The sequence below is a fragment of the Acipenser ruthenus genome, chromosome 10, assembly GCF_902713425.1.
Source record: "Acipenser ruthenus chromosome 10, fAciRut3.2 maternal haplotype, whole genome shotgun sequence".
Classification (NCBI taxonomy): Eukaryota; Metazoa; Chordata; class Actinopteri; order Acipenseriformes; family Acipenseridae; genus Acipenser; species Acipenser ruthenus.
In genome coordinates this window covers 32,335,319-32,347,915 of record NC_081198.1, presented here as the reverse complement: position 1 = coordinate 32,347,915, position 12,597 = coordinate 32,335,319, and the positions used below count along the sequence as shown (strand labels likewise).

General features: G+C 37.1%; 1 protein-coding gene across 6 annotated transcripts in view; it reads right to left on the bottom strand.

Moving 5' to 3' along the window:
• Positions 1 to 12,597, bottom strand: part of LOC117407636 (double-stranded RNA-specific editase 1-like) — a 141,934-nt gene that overhangs the window by 67,642 nt on the left and 61,695 nt on the right. The gene's annotated exons all lie outside the window — the stretch shown is intronic.

Below are 12,597 nucleotides of genomic sequence, written 5' to 3'. Positions count from 1 at the left end.
AAAAAAAAATAAAACACAAAATGTTGTTTAGGAGTTCAGATGTACTTCAGGTAGTATTAATATACTATAGCGTGGGGCACAATTTCGGGATCATGCATGTTCCCTTAATGGTAATAGACAAGGGATCCCTTTATAGTTGAATGCCCATAAGGGGTTGTAATCAAAATATTCAATGAGAACTATGACCTGTGAAATACAGTTTCATTCAAGAACCACTTGGTGAACTAAAACAAGCCATGTTGTGCTTTTGGTCTTGTATGACTATGTCATTTTGTTGTCGTTGTTGCTCTGGACAACCAGGTGCAGATAGAACACCAGAACGCAAGCAACACATTTTCTTAAGGACCACACAAAGATTGAATAAAATTAATATCTGGAGAATTTAATTATTGTATTGGTTGTTCAATACAAATTTACATTTCCAATCTGTACAAAATGTCCCTTCTACTCCCATAATGCAGTTGGACTCTCCTCACCCCCACATAATTTATTCATGAAACAGCCTGATATTTTTCACTCTAGCTGTCACAGCACTAACCCTCCAACCTCTAAAAAAAAAAAAAAAAAAAAGTGTACCGATCATGCACATCTAGAAAACATTATACATTAAGCGATAAGAAAAAAAAAAAAAAAAAAAAAAAAATCTCAAATTCATTAAAACAATTTGTGTTTGCTGCAGGGAATGTGTCCAGTGACTGTATTAAAAATAAAACTATCCACTAGAAGAAACTGGTTTTCAAGCAAGATTATACATCTGTTATCCAAAGCCCCAGGTAATGCATTCACAAGACAGTACACAGTAGCAGAATATAAAATTGACACAGAAACCAAAGCAAAAGACTGCAGAGACCAAGCGACCCAGAGACTGAAATACTGAGACATTGATTGACAGTTGGAGAACCTTTCAAATCCTTTTCCAGCAGTTTAACAGGTCCTTCTGCGGTTCTGCTGCCAATTAGTTTAGTCTGGATGAGTTCAAATATCAAGGTCACACAGAAGTCCTAATTTTCATAAAGGGTAACTTAGCCAAGGCTGCCATAAACATTAATTATTCTTTATATAATTAATTTAGTTTAAATGAAACAGCCACTTCCGAAGTGACGCACTGCTTTTGCCTAAAGTGGAAAACATGAATCAAACTCTGAACTTGCTTGTCGCTGCTGATTACTACGTAATGTGGGAGGAGTCTAGAACCAATGTAGACTCCAGCCTGACAACATGTGATTCAAAAATCACTATCAGCAACTGGAAACTTTGTTCATGCTTCAATCGTCTCTTCGACCCAACTATCACTTGTCAACTAGGCCACCAGCTGCAGCTGCACACATCTTGAACACACCTGGCCACTTCGAGATTGCAGAGGTGTCACTGTATCAAGGAACACCATCCATCTCTTGAAACAGCAGGACCAGTCTTATTAGATGAGCTTACTCAGGGAGTAGGTCAAGGTTATCCCAGGATAGTGCTGAAAATTGGCTGACAACCATGGGTTAAGATAGAGCAAGGTTATTTGGCATTTGCACCTAAATATAAAAACAGCAGGAGTTGCTAGATCTGCAATGCTCAATTTCCATCCTGACAAGAATGTCATACAAGGATGATAACCTACAGTATGCATCGATTCTGAGGAGAGACTGAACACAAGAGAAGGGGCTTTACACCACTGATCTGGCGTGGAAAAGGAGGCCCAATGGAGTGAACTTCACAGATGTCAGCAGACTAAGCAAATCCAATCATTATTTTTGGCAGGACAGCGTATAGATATACTATGTAGCATGTGCATGTTGCAGCTTTGATTTAGATTAAACCAGATTTTACTAAACTGCACTCACCTCAGACCACAGTTATGCTCTTCGAATTTCAAACCAATCTCTCAGCGTCAATAACATTAAAGGTTTTATAAAAATTAAAATAAAAAAACACACTCTGTACGCTGTGACCAAGTGACCCACGAGCTTGAAAAAACGAAAAGAATCAGCTCAGGGACAATATAATTAATGTGTGGTTTCCTGTCAGAGGAGCCAAGGACAGGCAACACGGGAGGAAGGGGCCAGTGGCTACTGAATAAATCAGCAGCACAGAGGAACGTGCTGTAAAATTACAAGGTCACACGCTCCTACAGAATTATAAAAACCAGTACACCCCTCAATTAACTAGTGGTTAGTTAATAGAGCAAGCCCATCTTAAAATGCAGCCACTCTTTTTACAGCAGGTGAAAAAGGTTCCTTGAAGGCAGTGCTCCTACAAAGCACAAGCTTACAGGATAGTGCAGAAAAGTGTGCATTTCAAAAGAGATGGGTTTCTATTTATTAAACTAGTTTGGAGGTATAGTGGAAACCTCTTACTGCAATTGTGTTTGCATACAGAACCATCATTTTGAAGATATAATGCGATTGACTTAATTAGGAAAATTTAGTGCTGGGTGCAAAAGGGAATGCAATTTTCAGTGCAGTACACAGTTGATTCAATAGTGTAGTGATAAAACAGATTGTGTGGTTTTTCACTGTACTGCAATTTAAACATTCTGTTATTAATTAATATTGTATATACAAGACTTGCCACCATCTCCTGTACAGAATTTTAATAAGGGAATAAAGGGTTGTATTTTGCAAAGATCAAATGACACTCCAAAAAGGTCTGTCTACTGTACATTTTAATGTATTATATTCTGGAAGCGTGTTACAATGTGTGTATTGGTCTTGCAAGTTTCTTTATAAAAATGAGGTAGTTAAAAAAAAAAAAATCTTAAAAAAAAAAAAAGGACTGACATTTCAAGATCTTTAAGAATATTTACTGTGAAATTATGTGTTAAGTGTCTTATACTTAATGTCATTCTGGTGACTGGTGAAAATACATTAGTTTCCCATTAGAACGTCGGACGCAACACACAGAAATGCATTAAATACATTATGAAATGGCAACTCTCCACCTTTAGCTATCGAATAAACTAATTTAAGAGCTTTACAGTGATTTCAGACTGAGAAGCACGTGTGGCCCTTTAATCGTACCTGAGTCTCAAACAGTTCCCAGGCAGAGATTGCCAACCAATTCTTTTTTGAGTTTTCTCATTTGGACAAACTTTTTTTTTTTTTTTTTTTTGACCAAAGCCAGCTTCTACCCCAGGCCTTCAGAGGCTCAAGACATGCAAAAGGAAATAATATTTTTTTACTTCAATGAGAATATGTAGAAAGAATAATTTTAAAAAGGCTTGACAAAAACAGTGGTATGGCTATGACGAATGCATTTCTCTATCCCAGCTCACCTGTCAGAAGGGACGAGCTCTGTAGTGCCCACTCCGTACTGCCTTGCAGAAAGTAATATTTTACTATATAGGACAGGAGCTAACTATAAGGTACATATAATGTCATGTTTTTTTATGACATATCATCTACATATAAATATATAACAACGATAATCTACAGTAAATCCAAAAACAAAAAAATAAAATGAAACTTCTTTAACCCTGTGACAGAGATCGAATGACTCTTGGTGTTAGATCTCCCTCTCGACCTGTGAGGGCACGGTGCAAGAGGAACAGAGTACCCTTAATTAAATGGCACGACAATTTATTCCGTAGGGTAGGTGGAAGTCGGTCATTTAGGAAGGGGGCGAAGCTACGGCACCCAAGCTCATTGACCCGGTTGGTAAGCGGCGTGGCATCCGAGGACTGGAGGAGCGGATGCGCTCGTTAACCTCGGGGTCAGGGGCGAGGGTATAAATAGGGGGCATGGCTTGAGTGATCTGTTCCGTTGTAGATGGTTAAATTACATAGCCGAGAAGGAGCCTGTATTGTGGAAACTAACCGTGAGTGTGTCTTCTCTGTGTCTTAACACTGTGTGTCTTTTGTGCTATTTCTCACTAAAAGAATACTGAGCACGATCTGGAGCTGCAACCGCAGGGCAGCGAAAACCCGGACCTCAGCACTCACTTTTCCACTGCAGGAACTGTCTTTGTTTGCACCACTAACACCAAAATCACGCACTGTCTAAATTGTGTCTGTGTTTTGTGTTTTATGTGGGTGACGAAACGGGACTTTTGGGTTACGGGTCAAACCCGTTGGATTATAAAACGGAGTGATACACGGCGCTGTACCACTTCATACAGTGTTATTATTTGCAGGTTTGCCTTAAGGCTCATTTTCTGAATAAAATAAACACCCTTGCACCTGTACCAAACGTTGTTTGTGTAATTACTCTGCACTGCACTCACCTGCACGTATTCACCACTCTGCCACAAACCCTGATTGGAGATTTTTAATGTTGCCAAGAAAACGTAGACATAAAATTTCCACAAGGATTACTCAAGCATAATATTTACTCCAAGAAGAGGATAGTCATCAGTGCAGAAAGATCATTAAACAAAGTATGCTTCATAATGTACTTTACCATGTGTAGTTTGAAGAAGGATCCTCTCACACCTCTCGCCTGTCCAATCCATGTTGTAAACTATCACAGACCCATGAAAAAATTCCTTCCATGAAAGTATGATCTTTACCACTTACATATTTTTAAGCTTGCAGGCAAATTAGTGTCCAGGAATGTTTCCTTCCTTGGATACTATAAACCAGTTAAATATTTTGCTTGTGAGTATTCTAATAATAATAAAATGTAGACTACAACGACAGATAAACTAATGAGATATATCACAAGTATGGAATTCTCTTTGATCTTATTTCCCAATTGAACCGGAAATAACAATGCACTGAAATACCCATAATTGAGACTCGCAAAATAAAAGCTGCAATCAATTTGAGGCCTCGCAGAACAGTCGACTAGTCAAGGGATTGTGCGGTTTCAGATGGAAGTGTTATTGTGGTTGCAGTCCACTATATATAGTGCACAACCAGGAAGGTGCTACGAAAATGTCCACTCAAACAGAGAACCAGACATCAAATACATTATTTATTAATATTTACTTTTTGCCAGTATATGGCAAAATCAGCATCAAACTCAACTTGTGTGTAACAAGCCGAGGAGACCCGAGTGCTGTTTATATGGCATTTGTTATGCACACCTGCTAAAATATGTGATATCTGTTGATTTACAGCATATATATGAAGTGGTTCTGCTCACTCATGAAAGGATATTATTATAGGGTCAGCTTGATAACCTCATGATGTTTCACCTTAATTGCACACAGAGTTATTTATGAACTAGTCCATCTCTCCATCCAGCACAAATATTCGCTCAAGAATACAATTCGATTTACTTTAATAGTACTTTTTCACAATTAACCATAACACTCAAATATCTGTGTATACAGAGATGTGTATGTAGACTGTGTCATATTCTGGTATATTCAAATAAGAGGGCTGCAACATAATTAAAATCAGGAGTAAAGTTGTCAAAAGAGAACAAAAGCTAGACCTGTTTTTCAGCTTTTAATGTTAAGTGGTGAGCTTTATCACAAAAGGACCCAATAAAAATAAGCAGGAATTATCTGGGAGAATTCAGAATATAACGCCACAACATGTCAAGGGATTAGACATTAATAGACAATGAGGTCATGTGCTTCACAATTATTACCCACTTGTGTGTATAATCCTGAACAGGCATTATCTCAGATGCAATGCTGGCAATATTTTCATGCGAAATCATGGAACGACATTTTTATGGAAATACTGCTTTAGGACATGATTGCTATAAACTTTACAGGCAGATAATTATATGTGATACAATTCATTTTTACTTCATTACAGCTAAAATATCATCATTACAAAACAAAAAGAAGCTAATGGCAATATTATGTAATTAATCTATTTCTGCTACTATTTGTATATACCTCCATATTACAGTAAGCACGGGCTTACCAAGTAACAACCTTCTTAAATATGTAAAAACTATGTGAAAGCCGTATGGGGCACTACACCTTTTATCACATTTGAAAGCAAGATGTATTGGAGTAAATGTTTGGCATATCTGTCACACATGACAAAGTGACATTGATTCTATACCACTCAATACTGGAAAAGTCCAAACAAGGACTGTAGTTCTGGATCTGTGAGGTTTTGATGAAGCTGGACATTGTATTACTTTATGAAGTGTTACCCTTACGATAAATGGAAGGGGTTGACAGATCATTCCACAAGCACTGTTTACATGATCAGTAGATCTTACACAGAGTAGATTAACAACCCTGTGTCCATATGGCAAAGGAGTTCAAGCACTCCTTTAATATCTTCTGTCATTTATTTATCAATCAAACTGTTCAATGAGAGATGGCTCTTCTTTCATATACTGTATGTCCCCATTAAATCTCCACAATGTGGCTCTTTTGATTAGGAGGTGAAGGCTGAACAACCTGTAGATTTCGAAGAAGCATGTCACAATGACAAAATATTATGCGGTTAAATTATGTGTTTGTATAAACTTAAAAACTTGTTTAAGAGAGCACAAAAATACTGAACCGGTCTGGTTTGAGGCCTCTTTCTTTCCCAGATTTTTTGCCTTTCAGTCAAAAAGATTGAACAGCTCTGTATATATAAAAAAAAAAAATCGCATCTAATTGGCGTTTTATATAAATTGTGAAGAATAACAGTCATGTATTGTGTGTGGCATGAAGATTTGCTACTAACAGAGTTCTAGTATAAAAGAGACTTTTTTTCTCCATCCAGGAATCAATCATCCCGACGAGGAAGGCAGTAAAGTCACTGCACCACTGAAAACACATTCCAGAAATACCTCCAAAAGGATGTAATGGCTTCATCAGCTGGCCAGCTTACTTTTGAATAATATCCTCCCGTGTTTTAGCAAAATCTATCAACTAGAACAGACATTCATATTTTATTCCTTTCCTTATTTTTCTGCGAGACAGCAACATAGTCTTGGCAGTCTCCATTGCACCCATTTTTGGATGTAAAATGAAGAACGAACACCCCTTCCAGCAGTTAAAATTAGCACAGAGTACATTCACAACAATACATAACTCAATACATAGTTTTCAATACGATACAATTAATAAAACACGAACAAGTGTTTGTCTTTGTGTATGTGAACTTGCAAAATATATTCTTAAGAGCTCCATTAGAATGAGCCACATGCAAGTGAAGCATAGCAAAAACTCATACCTAACACACTGTGATATAAAACAATAGCTGTAAACACCCTTCCCAGCTCACATAGTAATTTTATTACCAGTTGCATGATAACCAGGAAAGCAGTCTGAACTGAGGAGACTTGTTTACAATAAGCAATGACAGAACAGCAGCAAACCTCTTTTGAGCAGGCAAGTCAAATGCAGGAGGTCTTAAAAAAATACGTTCATCATAGTCACAACCAGATAAAACTGAAGGCCCTTCCTGTCCTGTGGCATGTGTGGAACAGGCTACAGCAACAAAGGTGTGCTTCTTTTCCATTTTTGAATTTGATAAATATCTGAAAAGGCTTTTTAGAAACTGGATTCATGCATGTGACAATACATACTTCTGGTGTGCCATTCAGTCTTCGCAGTCACCATTGCAGCACTGAAGGAGGTAAAACGCACAAACCAGTGGTTCCAAGTCATTTGGATTGCTAATACATGGACAACACGTGTGGTACTACTGCATTTGGTTTCAGATATTTCCATCATCGTAAAGACTGGTAATCTCTAAATTACTATGCTACAGTAATCCTCTAAGATTAATGTTCATTATCGTTTACAAGAACTTCACCTTTCTCTGCATAACTCCCAGAGACAAGTATTGGGTTTGTCTTTACTTCAGTAATGCTCTGCCAAAGCTCAAAAGCTACAGCAGGATCTCATGCAATCTGAGCTACTCCGTTTGGTGATCCCAATTTGGTTTGTTCACTAGAAAAGATGCTTTTGAAATATTCAATTTAAAATGTACTAAGCCATTCGGTTTATTCAGGAATGCGTTACCTTAAATTGTCTATGTTGAAAATATCAACTTTATATAGGACACTGTTTGGATAAAAAAGGCAATCACATTCCTATTATTGCAACTGGCAGCAGGAGCACTCCCTTGGCTCTCATGATTGTGGTACCCTTCAACTCCAAACAGGCATTTTCCATTCATTAGAATGGCTTTTGGGTACAATCACATGCTATACCGGTTACAAATTACAATTTAAGCAGGGCATCCCTCGCGTAATCTTGCGGGTTTAGAATTTTCCCCCCCATAGCAAGTTGAAATATTTCATTGTATAGGTAGGGGGCACCAACGCACTCTGTTCTCCAAACTGGAGTTTCAGTAGTCCAGTACTGTGACAGCTGCAGAAAATCCATACAGAAATAGCACATAAGCACACAACGCCGTGTGGTTTTCTCATTAGTATATTTCTAAATGAAAATGACAGTTGTTTGGATTATAAAAATTTTAAAAAAATGACAAAAAAACGGGAAGATGCCATTCATCAACACATGAGTATCTGATTAATCTCAAAGTTGGGTCCGAAAGGATCACAATCATTCAGCATCATCCTAAATCTATCTCAACTTAATTTCCAAGTGTTTCCTTTGGTCCTGGTTTCTATGCTGCGCTAAAAGTACCAGTTATAGTTAACTTTGCTAACTCCTTTTAAGATTTCATCCACTTCATTTCTTTGGAAGACAGTGAAATGGAAACTATCAATGGAAAATCAACAATGTGGTGGTCAGTGGCTTTTTCCTGCTCTGTGAATACACAAGTGGTGTACTGCTCCACTGCTTTCCAATGTGAAACAAAATTACATCAACATTCAGTTGCAGGAGAACTATAAACAGTTCAGGGTTCCCTCATTTTTTCTGTCTTAAAAGTTTCAAAAGCAAGAAACAAATGTATACATCATTATACATGCAGCCTAATGATCCACTGTCAAGCATGCTTTGCTAGAGAAAGGGGTTAAGTAAGCAGCAAGCTTGTGAATTCATCAAAGTGCTGTATCTGTGCATGTCTCCACTGGCTTCTCAGTATGCCAACCTGTTTTACAGTGTGTTCTGTTGTTCAGTATATTTACTATAGGAATGAGTCTTCCAAATACAATATAAATAATTTATGACCACATACAAACAAGAGTGAAGAGTTTCAGATTATATGACTTGTATAGGAATTGTCTGCCAAGGAATTTAGTTTTATACAATGTATGCTACCAACAGGAGACTAGTAAGAAACACAGGTCTTAAACTAATGAATGTAATCCCATATAAACTGTAGACTGAAAAGAGGATTTTTATCAGTTAACACTAGCATTCCAAAACTGTTCTTTTATATAGTCAGTTTGTCCATGTATCCGACTGAACACTTCAATAGAAAAGATACCAGGTGTGTTTGCTTTGAGATCTTTTCAAATATTCCTAAGTTTAAAGAAAAAAAAAAAAAAAACACACTTTATTACACAACACCTAACAATTACCACGAAAGAAATGCAATGGACTTTACAGATTACATGACATAGAAGTAATTATAATAACTTTACTAATCGTGTTAGTAAAATGATGGTCTGTGATGGTTTGAGCCATATAAGTAGTTCTACATTGTAGAACATTGTACAATGTTTTTAAATGAGTAATTGTAACACTCTGAATCAGAGGTTTGTCTAGGCTAGTTAAAGCTTCTAAATAAATGTATATTTTCTGGGACAAGTTTGAACTTTTAACTGAGCATTTTTTTTTCTTGTCCCTCATCCTAACGTCTGTTTTTATCATCTGCCCGTCTGGTCCCACTCCGATTCTCCAGTTACACATCAGGACTGACTTCCATTAATGCAGGCTGAAATCCATCAAATCAAATAGCACCAACATCTCTGTAATACTACCACTACCAAGGGACCCACCAGCACAGATTGCAGCTGAGATAAAGTGCTGAAAAACCACCAAGCATTGCAATCTTAGCAGCCACTGGGTAGAAGGATTCAGAAGCTTAAGCCTTTCCTCATTGTGAGGTCACTGCAGTAGAATACACTTGAGTGCAGTTACTGCATCGTTACACCTGGCAGACAGAAATCCATACAGAATTGAACAGACGTCTTCAAACCAATTTTAACATGCAGTGCTGTACATCAATTGTAACATTTTCTTATACAGGAGATAAACCATCACCAGGTTATTCCCAGTCAATCTACCTTGTACAGTACAGGAGACATTGTAATCATTCTAATGGGAAAAGATCATGTTTTTTTTTTTTTTTAAGTAGCACACTCACTTGCTTACCTGCGGTTGTAAATTGCACTACCACTCATTTCTAGAGCTGCATTCAATCCCACTGAGGTAGCCAGGGCATCCCAATTGAGTTATTGTATGTATTTATTACGACTGATTATAGTAAATCATCATTTCAGTAATGTACGATTTTGCACAAAGTACTGTATACAATTCTGCACAAAGTACGGAAGAGGTACTGTATTGTGACCTGGGATTGCATTGAGCATTATTCACAATTTAAAATATAAAAGCTTTCAAAGTAAAGCATCCTTCCAATAAGGCTCCCAGCAGTACAGTGCTGTTCCTATACTGAACACAAATACACTACTGTCTAATAAAAGATGAATATAATGTGCTCAGTAAATCTTAACTTTATGTACTGCTATTCTATCAAAGACCGTACACATTCTTTATAAAACACACACATTATGGTAAACGCCTCTTGACTCTGCATTGCATTTCAATACAGTGTAGGTTGAATGCAAGGACAAGCCAGAAGTGTGGCATCAAAATATCTGCAGGAACCAAATGAGTAATTGTTAATTTATACTTCAAATATGAAATACCATTACTTACAATCTACGTAGTGATGGAAATACATATTATAAAAGACTTGCTAGAATTATTTTACCACGTTTCCATAACCCGGGTATGTGCTCAAGTTGCCCCCCCACACCTCCGTTTCCATGTTTTTAAATTACTCGAGTTGGCTCCCAATTTGGACGGGAGCCCGAATTATCTGGTCTGATTTCACTCCTCAGGCTGGCCTGAATACCAAAGTCTGAATTCGGGCTGGAAGGAAAATACATCACTAAATGTCAAATCAAAAATGTTTTAGGGGGCAGGAACATACCATATAACGGGACATTTTGACTGGTATTAAAGTCGTCGTATTTGCTACCATGGGGGATTTTGAATTGCCGTTTTTCACTTAGCACGGTCACAAAGAAAAATGCAACGCATTTGGCTGTTACTTAATTAAACCCTTGTAAAAAAAAAAAAAAAAAAAACAACAACACACAAAAAATGGTTAACATAAAAAAGAACAGTCCTACTACAGTAACAGGTGTAGTTTACAGTGCCTCTGGGTTTCTGATCGCATCAGATCAATTCCAGATTTTTCAAATCCTTTGATGGAAATGTCCGGTCTACATTTAAATCACTGCCATTCTCACATCCACTTTGACATATGACACATTATTTCCCTTGTCCGGCACTTCCTTCTGTTCTGCATACCAGTCTGCCAGAGGTATATGTACTGCATGAAACAAATGCGAAAGACTATCTAGATGGATTTATCTTTTAAATCATTGACAGCTTGACTGTAATACCGTCTACAGCGAATGCACGTCTTGACCTTTAACTTGCAAGTATTTCCTGCCCAACGTGATAACTCGGGTAACTTGGAAAACCATGGCAATGCCTCCTTTTTCACCAACTCTGGAAGAATTCAGCCCAATTCGGGTGCACTCAAGTCGACTGTCTATGGAAACAAGGTATTTGATTTTACTCTTATAGGTATCCGTATTCATGTTTGTTTGTAATTGCTCTTATTTGAAATCATTCTCATCCATGTATCATACTTACTACGTGCTCATACTGGACTTTACTCGTGTAAGCAAATATTTTTAATATAAGTTAACTGTTCTTAGTCGAACCCACTCTTACATGTAATTACTTACTGTATTCTCTACTTTTTGCTCTTATTTGAATTTAATCTTTTAGCTACTGATTTTATTGTACTTTACAACTGTTCTTATCGGTAATATACTCTGTAATGTGATATTCTGAAATGTGATACTTTGTACTGTGATATTTTGTAACAATTATAAGTCGCCCTGGATAAGGGCATCTCCTAAGAAATAAATAAAAATAATAATAATAATAATAATAATAATAATAATAATAATAATAATAATAATAATAATTTTTTGTTTGTTTTATGTACTGTAAATTGACTTGCGTAAAGGCATTTTCAGTAACCAGGTAATACATTACAAATTGATGTCTGGCCAGCAGCAGATGAATAAATCACAACTCCCAAGAAGGTTGGACTTCCCCATTAAAAAGACAAACATGGAAATTCTAAAAATCACACAATATTTGTCGACCAGCATTAAAGGGGAATGGTTTATTCCCAATATTAAGTATGCTCGTTAAACTTTTTTTTATTAATATTGTGTACGGTCTAGTCCAGAAGGTCAATTTCACATTTTGAGCACTCAGTTTAAACTGAAGTCCACTGAAATGCTCTACGCCTATCATGATGCATATATAACATATCCCGGAGGAGTCGAGCTGCGGGTGGTGACCGGTTAATGTAATTTGCAGCTGTAGAACACCGCAATCCATAAAAATTACACATTTCAGACTTGTGAAAAAATGTTAAGCAGATGTCCTGAATAATTTTCAATAGTGATGAGACCTGACTAGTTTTCATAAGCCCCAGGTTTCCACTTCTTTGTTCTTCACCGCCTT